At 47.9% G+C, this 13,249-nt stretch overlaps 1 protein-coding gene across 1 annotated transcript in view; it reads right to left on the bottom strand.

Annotated features, from left to right (window-relative positions):
- Positions 1-11,265, bottom strand: part of SERPINE2 (serpin family E member 2) — a 61,532-nt gene extending 50,267 nt beyond the window's left edge. Inside the window, exon 1 of the mRNA XM_081813498.1 lies at positions 11,061-11,265. The gene's annotated coding sequence lies outside the window, so the exon portion shown is untranslated. The remainder of the gene's footprint in view (positions 1-11,060) is intronic.
- Between the last annotated feature and the right edge of the window lie 1,984 nt (positions 11,266-13,249).

Genomic DNA, 13,249 nt, shown 5'->3' with positions numbered 1-13,249 from the left:
GCACTGAAATCCTCTACAGAAAATGTACCCCCTTGTTGCGTCCGCCCACGACACTGTACCATGGTTCTTGAACTGTTAAAGGGTCACCGATCTGTGAAATTGTTCATCTTGGATTGTTAAAGTATCACAGATATGCCCTTTCTAATCGAAACATATAAGATCCTCAAAGGTCAACCTGTGTTGTGGAGACTTCTAGGTCCCTCAGAGTGTCTGGCTGAAAAACTAATTCTTAAACCAAATGCACCCAAACACAATAGGGCTGCCACTTTTGAAGTCTTGTGTGGGGCAGATGCATCAGGAATAAGTCTTGGGGAATCTCTTTACTCTCTGGGAATAATCCTCTTCAAGAAGATGGGGGTGAACAACACAGAGAAGAGGAGACATGAATCCGCCAAGTGGCTCTAAGGGATGGATGGTGAATGTCCCCAAGTCAGCGGGGTGCTCTGGGGGCTAATCAAGGGCAGATGATAGGTGATGGCAGTTCTGGCTGCTGTACCCAGACTTGGTGATTGGAGAGGTGACAAGGGACAGGAGCAGAGACCCAAGTGCTCAACCTGCCTCAGCCCTGACCTTGCCAAGTGATTTACGTCACTATTTGCTATCTCCCTGTCTGTGAATCAGCAACAATGCTAGCTTTCTCTACAAAGAAGGGAATATCCTCATAAGCTCCATTCTCCAGCTCTGGAAATGAAGCCCAGAGAGGAAAGTATTTTGTGGACATCAAACGACTAACTGCAGAGCTGGGGCTTAAACCCAGGTTCATCTGATTCCCAAGTTCACCCTGTCCAGCATGCTCTGACCTCTCATGTGTGGGGCCCTGCGCTGTTGCCCAGACACCACTGTCTAGTTTCAGTCACTCCCTGAAAACAATGTTTCAGGATGAAAGATCTCCACTGCGGAGATACGCAGAGTTGGAGTGAATATCCATCCCATGGGTGAGATTCTCAGCAGGGTGCTCCACACACCCCAATCTCCGTTTTCTCGCCTGCCAGCTAGGACTAATTTCAACCTTCCAAGGGTGGTTGAGATTCAATAAGATCATGTATAAAATGTGCCTAACAGTACTTGACACACTGAAGATCCACGCTCTTTCATTTCCTACTTCCCTTTTGGGCTCCTCGGCATCAGGTAACCCAGAGGATAAGATAAACCAAAGAAATCCTCGAGGGCTCCTAACAGGGGAGATAAAACACAAAGAACCACAACACAAGGTAGAGACTAAGACAAAAAGCATGATTTTGCCATTGTACATGTAAAAACTACATACTTACCCTACCTAAAAGAAATTGTAGGCTAATGAGTAACATACATGCATGGAAACAACTATGTGTTCAGTACTTGCTGAATTAATTCACCGTTGAGTATGATTAGCACTTTGATACTCATGATTTACCACCGTGCTGCACAAGGACAGGTTGACTATGCATACTTTGGCATCTCTGGCCAATCCTCTAAATTGCTATTTTAATTAAGTGTCATTAAGAAATGAACACAGGTTTGGCATAAGATGATATGAGTCTATCTGTGAATTAATTTCAAAGAGAATATCCACACCTTTAGGGAAATGAAGCTCTCCTTATAATTAAGTCGTCACACAGTATCAATCTCCCTGGCACCTTGTATCCCATTGTCCGAGCAACAATTCAGGTGTGGACATACACTGAGTGCTGTATAAAATCCCAAGTGGCTATTTGCCAGTAAAATCCTAAAATCTCCTACTAATGGCAGCAGAAGATACATTTCCTATCCGGGAAGGTTTGCTGAGGCTAGTCCAACATTCATAGAAAATCTTCTGCATATTGAGGGAATCAAGTCATAATTAAAGGACTGTGTGTTTAAAATCTATTCAGTATGTGTTCAAAATGATTATTTCTGGATATTTGGATATCAGTGGATATCACTGGATACAGGACTTTTTCACAGTCTGAAAAACAAGAACAAAAAGAGAAGACTCTGGGTACCACATTTGCAAAGACCCAAATATTAAACCAAACAGATGATTTTTCTGCTGCAGAGACATTTATTAATTCTTCATAATTAACATATATATATATAAAGCACCCAACCTGACAGGGCTAGCCTGCAATGTGCCCCGAGAAAGACCTCCTGGTACCACAGCTGTTTACATTTCCTCACACAGGTGTGAGAGGGAGTTTATTTCCCCGCACTGACCATCCTTTGCTCCACAGCCAATATTAGAAGAGCTGGAAGCCTGGGGAAAGGACAGATGACCAGGGAGCTGATCACTGGGAGTACTGCCTACCGAGGGTGTTACAGGTCTGGAAACCAAGCATGGGAACACACAGAGCAAGTCCCTCATTCACCAGATCAAAGACACAATGAAAACATGAGTCCTGGAGGAGAGAAATGCTTACCTGGACTACGGTGACAAACAGAATCCTACCGCCATGTCATGTCCTGGAAGGCAGCTCCATTCTAGCCCCTGTGCTCAGCACCTAAAGTATATACTCCACCTCATCCTCCCAAACTTAAACCACAGTTACCTTCATGTCCAACTCACAAATGAAGAAACTGAAGCTTGGAGAAGTTTAGTAAATCATCTATGGCCTCCTGATCTCGAGCTAGTAACTGACAGAATCTAGATTCAGACCAGTCTATTGGCCTCCAAACCTTCCATACTCTTAAGTACTACACTGTATTAAGGAAGGAGAGGAGGGGGACAGGGGAGGGGAGGGGAAAGCACTCCATTTAGACAGGACAAATTTTGAAAAAATAGGTAACTATTTAAAAAAAAAACTATAAGGGGTGCCTGGGTAGCTTAGATGGTTAGGCGCCCAACTCTTGATTTCGGCCCAGGTCATGATCTCAGGGTCATGGGATTGAGCCTAATGTGCTGGGCATGGAGCCTGCTTAAGATTCTCTCTCTCTCTCTCTCTCTCTCTCGCTCTGCCTCTCATCCCCTTCTCGTGCACGTGTGTGCACGCACTCTTTCTCTCTCTCTCTCTCAAATAAAAATCTATAAAAACAAAAGTTATATCTCAAACAATGTTCTAAACTAAGTCTCCACACATTTGTGAAGTTCAATCAGGTATTTTTTTTTTAAGATTTATTTATTTATTTGATAGAGCATGCATGAGCACAAGTGGGGTGGGGGGCAGAGGGAGAGGGATAGAGGATCCTCAAGCAGATTCCACTCTGAGCAAGGAGCCTCATGCGGGGCTCGATCCCAGGACTGAGATCATGACCTGAGCCAAAATCAAGAGTTGGCCACTCAACCAACTGAGCCACCCAGGTGCCCCTCAATTAGGCATCTTTTAAAAGTCATGTCACAGTCCTTGTTTGATTATGTTGACTTTTATCCAGCTCAGCCTAAGCTATTCCCTCAACTCTGGATAAATGCACTCTACCTTTTCAGTCCAAAGGTCAGTACTAATTTTAGAGTTCGACTCCTAGGAAAGAAAAAAAACCCAAAAAATAAGTGTCTAAGGAATAAACTGGACGGGGGTGTGGGGCAGCAACAGGTCTAAAAAGCTTACTTCCAACAGAAGGCAAAAATATTAGCCTCTTTCCGTGAGTTTTGGTTGTGGTACTGAAGGATATCAAGCATCCAACTGAGAAGATGGTCTTCTGAAAGGAGGCGTGTTATTTGACAAGAACTTATTTTTGAAAAGTTATAAATATTGATGAGCTATAAATCTTTGAAAATTCACGGCATCAGCCCACAGTTCGCACATTTACACACCTGGGTTCAGGCTCTGGCATTGACACATACAGGCTGTATGTAGGACCATGGACACTTCAGCTACTGCACACTCCTCTTTCCCAACTGAGCGAGTGGAGGATGCTACTATCTGTCCTACAGACAGGGATGAGGCTCCAGGAGACAACAGAGAGCCTCTGTCAACTGAAAACAAATACTAATGGCAGTTGGGGTAACTTGCCTGTCCAGCACACCCCTCTCAATACTCTTTCCCCTCCCGACCACAGGTTTGAACATGTGACTCAGACTTTGGCCAATCACAGTACCCCATTCCCCTCACCACAGCCATTGGTCCAGGGAAAGGCACATGACCCAAACTGAGCCAATCAGAGTGCCTCCCTAGGATTTTTCCAACTGGAACTGGCAGGAAGCCCCTCTTCCCTCTTGGGTCATGAGGCTGGTCCCTGAGAGGATGAAGACCACCTGCAAAGAGACACAGAGGGAGAGAAGAGAGCCCTAAAGCCCTGAGTCTCTGGTATCAGTCACCTCCTGCACCAGAGGCACCCCCCCCATCTCAGGGCTTGCAATGTAAGCCACTAGGTCGGCCCTTGCACCCTTTTGCATCACTTACCCTGACTTGGGTTTCTGCACTTGTAACCGAAAGATAATGCAGTAGTTAATAGCTCATATAATCTGAACAGTGACCAAACCCTCAAGATCGTTTCTTCCTAAGCAGATTCCTTAGTTCAAGAATGAAAAATAAATTTAGTAGAAGAGGCAAGCACTGCCATTATTTATAGAGCATTTTCTCAAAAGAAAGGAAGAAAAATTTATTTTCATTTGCAGTCACCTTAGTCATTTTCAAGTGGGCTTCATATTTGGTGTTAAACTCTCTCACATACCTACACCCACTTTCAAGATTTGGTCCATAAAAACTTAGGCAAAAACAAGTGGTTATTTTCTCTGTAGCTATATTAGTTGGCACTAAATAGAAATGAAAGTGGGGGGAGAAAGCGCTGATGCTATTTTTGGTATGCTCTTAAGAGAAATTCCCCAGGTTACCAGAGTTCTCGCTGCAGCAAGTGGGGGAGGGCATTACAACAACAAAACAAAGTACATTTACCAAGATTTGCAGTCGCTACAAGAAATCCTTTCTGCCTTTTCATAGGATTTTTTCCCTTTTATATTAAAATCTCCTCCACATTATCTTTCTCCCAAGAATTAACTAATAAAAATAGAAAGGCACAGTGGGTTCCAATTCTGGAATTATCCCTTCTGAAGCAAAGAGCAACATCTACAGTCAACCTGAAGCAAGAGCATGAGGTGTTCCTGGGCTGACCTTGAACTGGGGTGTCTACCCCAACCTTTGAAGGAATTCAAGGATGAAACAGGGGACATGTTTGTCCAAATGCAGGAATGGAATTGCAAACAGAGGATTGCTTAGGCTCAGTGTACATCTCCACGCACAAAAAAGAGCCCCAGAAGGAATGCCAACTTCTCTGGACTGGGCTTACATCCAGACCTAGAAACCTAACAGCAGAATAAGGGGAGAATCATTGACTATGTAAATAGACTCGCCCTGTTGGGTGAAAGGCAGCATTTCTCAAAAGAGAAATAAAATCCTACTACTCTTTCAGTGCTCTTAGATGAACTGTGAACTTAAAAGATAAGAAATAACCTGAAGATGTAGTTTACTGCATTTGAATCTACTCCATACCTAAGGGTAATTTTTTTTTTTTTAACCCAACTTTGACTTTCAGATCAGACATACAATCTACTCATGAGGAACGATGGTTTGGGAAAGAGAAGACAGGCACATTCATGGGTAGAGACAGTGGTTTACAAAGAAGATCAAGTATAGGGGACCCAATTTATTTAACATTTTTTATAAATGCCTTTAAGTGGGGATACAAACTAAATCTTCATGTTGGCCCTTAATGCTATTTCTGAGTACTAAAGAGCCAAGCTGAGTGATTTCATAGATTTAAAAAGAGAGAGAAAGAGAGGGATAAGAATTTCATGTAGATAAACATTAAATAATGCATTTAAGAAAAAATTTCATCTAGATCTGATCTTGATGAGAAAGCTGGACCAAAAGGGAAAGTAAGTCAAGAAGTTTTAGGTTTTGTTTGTTTTTTTTAATTTTATTTATTTTTTTGAGACAGAGAGAGAAAGAGAGGGGTAGAGGGAGGAGCAAAGGGATAGGGACAAGCAGACTCCTCACTGAGCGTGGAGCCCAATGCAGGGCTTGATCTCATGACCCTGAGATCATGACCTGAGCTGAAATCAAGAGTCAGATGCTTAACCGACTGAGTCACCCAGGCGCCCCAGGTTTTGTTTTTTTTTTTTTTTAATGACATCTTTGATTTCATCACACCCATTGTATAGATAAAACATTGAGTTCTAGATGATTAACTATACAAATCATTGGCAGCACAGCCCAGACTCTCTCTCAACATAGGACTCTTTCCATCAAACTTGACTGAAGATATTAGCCAAAAAACTACCGACGCAAAAAAAAAAAAAAAAAAAAAGTCAGCAAGAAGGCACGCATCACCATCACTGAAAAGGTTAACGGAAGCCAGAGAGAATTCTCCTACCTTGTACAAACCACAAAACAGGGCACAGCCCAGCCAGTGGATCTCAAGGAAGACAGAACCAAGCCAAAAGAGGTTCAGATGAGGATAACTGAAGTGAATATAGGGACAGAAGTACTTCTGGGTTAGACTTCTGCTTTTTTCTAAGTAATGTTCTATCTCAAAAACCATGATTGATCAAAAAGATTTTAATTTTTTAATTTTTAAAAATTTTTTTTGCTGTGAAAATATATATACTTAATGCAGAAGTACCAAAACAGGAGTGGAGGTCCTGGTGGCGGGGGGGGGGTGGGGTGGGTGGAGAAGCTCCCCTCCAAGCCCAAAAGATAAGCACTCCTTCATAAAGTTTGGAGTAAACTTATGAAAAATAGAAATATGGTTCAGTTCAGATATCCATTAAATGCCCTTGGATCATGCACCATGGTGAGTGCAAATGAAGCTAAAACACAGGTCCGTCTTCACTGCACTTAGAGCCTAGTGGGGAAAGCACTTAGCTACAACGCAGTACCTCCCATCGGGGAGGCCTCCACGGGGCGGAGCGCACACGTGTGCGCACACGTGCCAGGGAGGGCTGGGGGTAGTGGTTTTCAGGAAAGACTTTGTGGAACAGATGATACAGGACCCGAGTCTCGAAAAGGGGGAAGTGAGCCAGACAATGAACGCAGAGGATGGAGAAGGAGAATTCTAGGCCGAGGTCCAGTAGGAGCACAGGCAAAGAGGCATATGGCAGCACCACAGTGTGAGGAGTCTGCAGGAAGTTCAGTTTTGCAAGAAAATAAAGTTTGGGGAAGGGCACGAGGTGGGGAGGTGGAAGGACTGGAAGAAAATGCAGACTTCGTCAGGTCACTGCAAAGGGCCAGCAGCCCGAGAGGTCGCTGGGAAGATGGTGGAGCACCGTGGCAAGTTCCCTGGCTGAATGCAGAGGAGTTCTGCAACACGAGGGTCCAGAGAATGATCTCGGGAGCACGCCACAGGACTCTGGGCACCAGGGGTTAAACGGAGCCTGACATGTTCCAAGGGCTGAGGGCTCCTGGGGCAGCCCCTGCCTCTGTATTTACAGTCTCCCCTACTGTGGAATCCACCCTGTCCCATCTGCGCCCAAGGCGGTTGTGAGGAAGCAGGAGGGTGGTGAGGTCGGTGGAAAGGGTTTCTAAACAGCAGAGACTGCATCTCGACAGGTGAGGTAACACTGGAATTATGTATACCCCACTCTCCTTATAGAAGTTCAAAGGTGTGTTGAGAAACTGAGGGACAGCACCTCATAAAGACAATAGCTTACCTCTCCACTGGAGCTGCCTAACCCGTGATACAACAGGGTCAGGGTTCGCCCCAAAGGCAAGAGGGAAGCAGGGTGGTTATCAGGAGGGACACCAGCAGATTTGGATTTGGAGGAACCGAGGAAGAGTCATCCCAGCACTGATGTGGGAGACAGTTCAAAGGGGTGCAACGCTAGGATGTGAGAAATCTGGCAGGAGGCTGTAACCTCCTGGCACCAGGGATTCACAGGCTGCCGCTGGCCTCCCCGGCCTATGGGTGCTAACTCAGGAGCCCGTGGGAGCCAGGAGACCGTAAATGAAGACCACGGGTCCAGGGAGAACCAAGAAGCAAGCGACCGCCAGCATAGTTGGGCGCTGGAAATTCCACGCGAGCCAAGTGTTGCCACACGGGACTGGAGGTCTCGTGTTCCAGGCCTTCTGATTTTTAAGAGAAGCTATAAATGCAAGTGGCATTTTAATATTTCTAATATTAACTCAATTTTTGTATACTTTGTTCAGGCCAACAACACATCTGCCAACTGGAAATGGCACGCTGGCCGCCACTTTGCCGGTTCTGGCCTCTGAAGCAGGGCCGGGCCACTGTGACTAGAGCAGAGGGTTAGGTGATTTCACAGCATGGAGAAGCAACAGGACTTGGTGACTGCATGCGGGGAGTGCTGAAGGAGTCTAGCCTTTCCGGAAGGTTTCTGCTTTAATATCCTGGTGACTGGCAGAGCTGCCACCAAAAAAAAAGCAAGGCAAATTCTGGCCAATGATGGAATGGGTCTGGGGTGGATGGTGAGAACTAAAATCAGTCAGTCTTGGACTCACTGTGGGTTGTTTGCCTACGAGGCTGGATGGATAAGCCCACTGGACTGTAGGTAACTAGCTGGAGACACCAATCTGGGACTTACTTTGTATTGGAGATAGCTGAGGCTTGGGGAATGTGCTTCACCCAATGACTCTGTATAAAGCAGAACAGAGATCAGGACAGAGCCCTGGGTAACCCCAGGAGGTAGTGGAGAGGCAATGGAGGCAGAGGGAAAACCAGGGGGACACGGCAACTAGGGAAGAAAGGAAAAGTATCCAAAAGGAAGGAAAGGTCCATATCCAATGCTACAGGGAAGTCTAGAGAGAATGTGCAGGATCACCGTTCAGGAATTGTGGGGTCTTCTCCTATTTGGCGGAGCCTCTGGCCAGCTCACAAGGAGCTGAGAAGAAAGCAGACAACAGGGGAAATGTTAACTCATTTGAGAAGCCCGGGAGACACAGTGGTCACTAGAGAGGAGGTGGGGGTGCAGGGACAAGGAAGATGACGGCATTCTAAAAATACTGTTAAATTAGGAAAGAGTTCATGGAGAGACCCTAGGCAGTGCCAAAGGGAGGCCTTCTCTCTAATCTTCCCTGAGTTCCCTGCCCCAACTTGATTTTTTTCTATTATTCTACCCTATTCATTTTATCATAGCATAATTATGTTTGCTTTTCATCTGTTTCTTCCCACAAGAATGACCGTTCCAAGACAGCAAGGATCTGCTGTATTTATCACACTTCAGAGCCAAGTAAAGCGCCTGGACACAGCAGGCACTTAAGAAGATGTCTTGGATGAGGGGGTAAATTTGGAGAAGTTTGTAGGAGGGAAATGGGGTAGGACATGGAGAGACTTCAATTCAGTGGCCCCTACTTTCCAGGTAGAGTGGGCCATGAAGTCACCTGTTAAACCGGAAGGAGGGAGGGAAAGAGGTCTCTTGTGTTGAGGAAGAGTTGCGATGGGAGCACCAGTTTGCAACCCGGAAGGCAGGAACTTGTGATTGAGACATTGAGACACTGTTTCTGATTTCAGAAGATGAGCATCTCTGAGCGAGGGCAAGACTTCAATATAGTTAGAGGACTCAGTTGCTAGAGCGGGTGGAGGTCACTGGATTTGAGATGGTCAAGGAAGTGGGAATAAAGAGCATCCCCTACATGGACTTTGGGACAGGAGGGGGAGCAAAAGCCCAGGAGCCAAAGTCCCTGAAGGAGATGACTAGCTGGCAGAGGATGGTCACACAGAGGGGTGGGTGGGACATGGCTCATTTCCAACTCTAATACCTCAATCTCTCACTGGTATTTATTCACCCATGGGTGGAACTTAAAAACTAATGTCCTTTGGAGACTGAGTCATTTTTGTTCTTTTAAAATTACACTAATATGTGAAGTTCATAGGAAGCAGAGATTTTCCGCATAGATTCATTTTTGTTTAGAATAAAGGATGGATGACATCTTTATGACCTTCAGTAACTGCCCTACACTGTACAATATTTTCAAACATCATTTTAATCTAGAATCAAAATTTGGGGGTTGAAAGGATGCTTAGATTATTTAGGCTAACACCTTCATTTGCATAGCTGAAGATAATTTTTGCTGAAATACTGCAAAGAGCAACAATTACTGATTTAGATATGCAGACAGCATTGAAAGTATCTTCAATTTTTGAAGTTTGCTTTTAGATATACAAATTAGCAATGCTTACATTTCTTCCAGTTATCTCTGTTCAACTTGGGATATAAAATCTCCAAAGTACAAAATTATCACGTAAATTGTTCCTGAACAGTTCAGAGAAGTAAACTGCTTCCTGGCTTGAAAGAGCCAGTCAAACCTTCAAACACCTTTTTATGTTGATGCTAAATATAAGAACGTTCTCTGCAAAGTGGTCAAAGCAAGACACAGCAGCATTTGAGATTTCTCAAGAGAGACACACATGATTATTTTTCGTTCATTAAAACATTAAAACCTTCAGTAGCATCTCCCATAACACCTGAAGGTGGAGTGCTGTCTTATGTAATAGAAGCTTTCCATCCCCGCTCAGTTCGTAGGCAAATTAAATACCTGATTCCGCCCAGAATTTCTGAGTACACTTTCACCTTACCTGTAGCCACTAATCAGTGTCTTGATTCCCATTTCTACAGATGATGAAAATAGCAAAAATCTGCTCCATAGGGTTGAACTGATTGCCAGAGGCCAATTTAAAGGCTCTCCCCCAAACCACTGGTCACCCCAACCCTGATCGGGCAGCGGTAACCACAGAGTCGGTTTGTCTTTCCCCAACAGGCAGCGCACACGCAAAGTACAGGGTAGAGGACGCCTGCCTAGTACCTGGGTACCTCAGGTTCAGGGTCACCGGCGCCAGCGAGGATGCGCCCGCACAAACCACGCCGGCCCCGGGACTCCCAGCGGCGGGCACACCTGGACGCCACAGCCGTCGCGGCCCCTCCTCGCCCGGCCCGGGTCCTCCTCCGGCTCCCCGCGGGCCGGGCACAGAGCCGGGCGCGCACGCAGTCTCGGCCGAGGCAGCCCGAGGGAGGCTGAGAAAGTTCCTCCGCCTCGACGTCGCCGCCCCGGGGCCCCGCTCGCCCCGCACGCCCCGCAGCCTCCGGGCCGGGCGCAAGGTCGCGGAGCGGGCGGCGCGCAGAGCCCCGGGACCGTGGCCGGCGCAGGGGGCACGCCGGCCGCGCCCCTCCCGGCCCCGGGCGCCCGCGATCGGCCGCGGGGCGCGCAGCCCGTACTCACCACCCCTCGCTCGGGATCCCCAGGTGGCGGCGGCGGAGAGCGGCCCGAGCCGGAGCCGGAACCGGAGCCGGAGCCGGAGCCGGGTGGCGGCGGGGCGGAGAGTCGGAGGACGGAGAGCGGCGGCGGCGGCGCCGAGGCAGGTCGGGGAAGCGAAGAGGCGGCGGCGCCTGCACTCGCCGCGCAGCCCGAGCAGCCCGGCAGTCCCACAGCGCAGGCTGGGCGGCCGCGGCGGCGGGGGCTTTATCGCCGCCCGCCCCGCCCCCGCCCCTTCCTGCCGCCCCCGCCCCCGGTCCGCCCCGCCCCGCCTTCCCGCCGCCTCCTTTGTGTGCCAGCGGGCCGCAGCGTCGCAGCGCCCGCACGCCGGGACGCCCCCACTCCGGCCGCGGCCTCGCGGCCGCCGCCCGCAAACACTCCACGTCGTGGGGTCGCGCCCGGATCGCGCCGGGAGACGCGCCGAGCTCGGGGTGCGGCGCCAGCCCCCGCCGAGCTGCACGTGGGTCGACGGGGTCCGGGCGTGTGTGGGGACAGGGAGGGACCCAAGGGCTCGCGGCGCGTCCCGGGGACGCTGGCAAGTCGTCTTGGCTGCCCCCTGGGGGAGACACGGGGGTGCCCCGGGACCGTGCGCACCGGTCTGGGTGATGGGGATAACGGTGCCGGGTCGTGGCCAGGGAGGGGCAGAGCGCCCCTCGAGACGCTTCGCAGGGTGACCCGGAGCCGACTTCTCCTGGTCGGCTGGTCGCCGTAGGCGGATGGCAGACAAGGGAGTCTAGAAATCTGGATTCGTGGCTGCGGTGACAGCGTGAGGTACCCGCAGAGTCCTGGGAATCCAGCCCTTCCCAGTCGGTAACTACAGCGGATGGGACCTTGTGCGCAACAGAGGCGCGGCCCCCGGTGGCAGGCGACATATCACCCTCTGGCTCCCAGCTGTATTACCCAGATCTCCTACATGCAGTCCTTCTTCGCGTCAACTTGGGTTTGTGGGGACACAACTTTAATGACATAATTTATGTTGCCCTCAGTGCAGAATCCTCACCGGCAGGCCCACGGCCCCAACTGTATGAAGGAAATGTGGTAAATCTCCTAAGACACAGCCGTGAAATAAGGTTGCATCTCCTGATGAGAGCAACTTGGATGATCTACAATTGGTGTATAGGCGGCCGTGCTAGACGGTGTGTGTGTATGTGTGTGTTGGGGTGAAGGAGTCACTTTTAAAAGTGTAAAATCTGGGCCAGCCTGAGGGTATTCACAGACTCTCTTACAGGGAAACATGCTATGGGAGGGTTGGCTCCCAGTCCACAAAAAGGAAACCTGTTTCATTATTTTACAGTCGTGCCTAATAATGATATTTAATTACACGGCAGGATATAAAAGCTTTTTCCTTGTTCTGTCTGCCTAACATGCTCTCCCCCCGGCCCCCATGATCAGCTTATGACTGCCTCTTTATACCTCAGGTCACAACTCAAATGTCACCTTCTCTAGGAAACCCTCCCTAATCACTTGACCTAAAGTCACTTCCAACTTTTTCCAACTTACTACTTTCTTCATAGCACTCATCATCCTTTGAATTTTTTTTCTTTTACATTTTTCTTGGCTAGTTCTTTTCCACCCTTCCTCATTAGAAAATATACTCCCTACATTTGTATCTTTGGGGTAAATACCCAGTAGTGCAATTGCTGGATCGTATGGTAGCTCTATTTTCAACTTTTTGAAGAACCTCCATAGTGTTTTCCAGAGTGGCTGCACCAGCTTGCATATGGTGATTAACCTAACATAATAAAAATAAATAAATAAATAGAAAATATACTCCCAGAAAGCAGGGAAGAGAAACCAGTTCACCATGGTTTTCACCTCACCCCATCCCTAGTGCTTAGAGCCAACATGACATGTACAGTAGTTGCTCAATAAATATTTGTTGTAGGTGAACGAGGGCCAACTGACTATTGACATGGTTAAGTATTGCTCCAGGCAACGGGTTAGGGCTTACTCTAGACTGGGAGGCCCAGCTGGACCTGGGAGGAATGAAGTGGAGGGAGAAGCTAAGAGCAGAAAAGCCCAGAGCTGTGTTTGAGCAGCTGGGAGTAGCCTCTTCCAGATGGAAGGGAGTCATTAGAAATAAATTAGAACAAAGAAATGTGGGTAGAGCCCGTTTAGGAAAGCCTGCCTGATGCCCTGCATCCATTTCTGGCCAA

This window comes from Leptonychotes weddellii, chromosome 3, assembly GCF_054177405.1.
Source record: "Leptonychotes weddellii isolate Sample4059 chromosome 3, ASM5417740v2, whole genome shotgun sequence".
Classification (NCBI taxonomy): Eukaryota; Metazoa; Chordata; class Mammalia; order Carnivora; family Phocidae; genus Leptonychotes; species Leptonychotes weddellii.
Note: the sequence above shows the minus strand (reverse complement) of the source record. Positions and strands in the feature narration are given on the sequence as shown.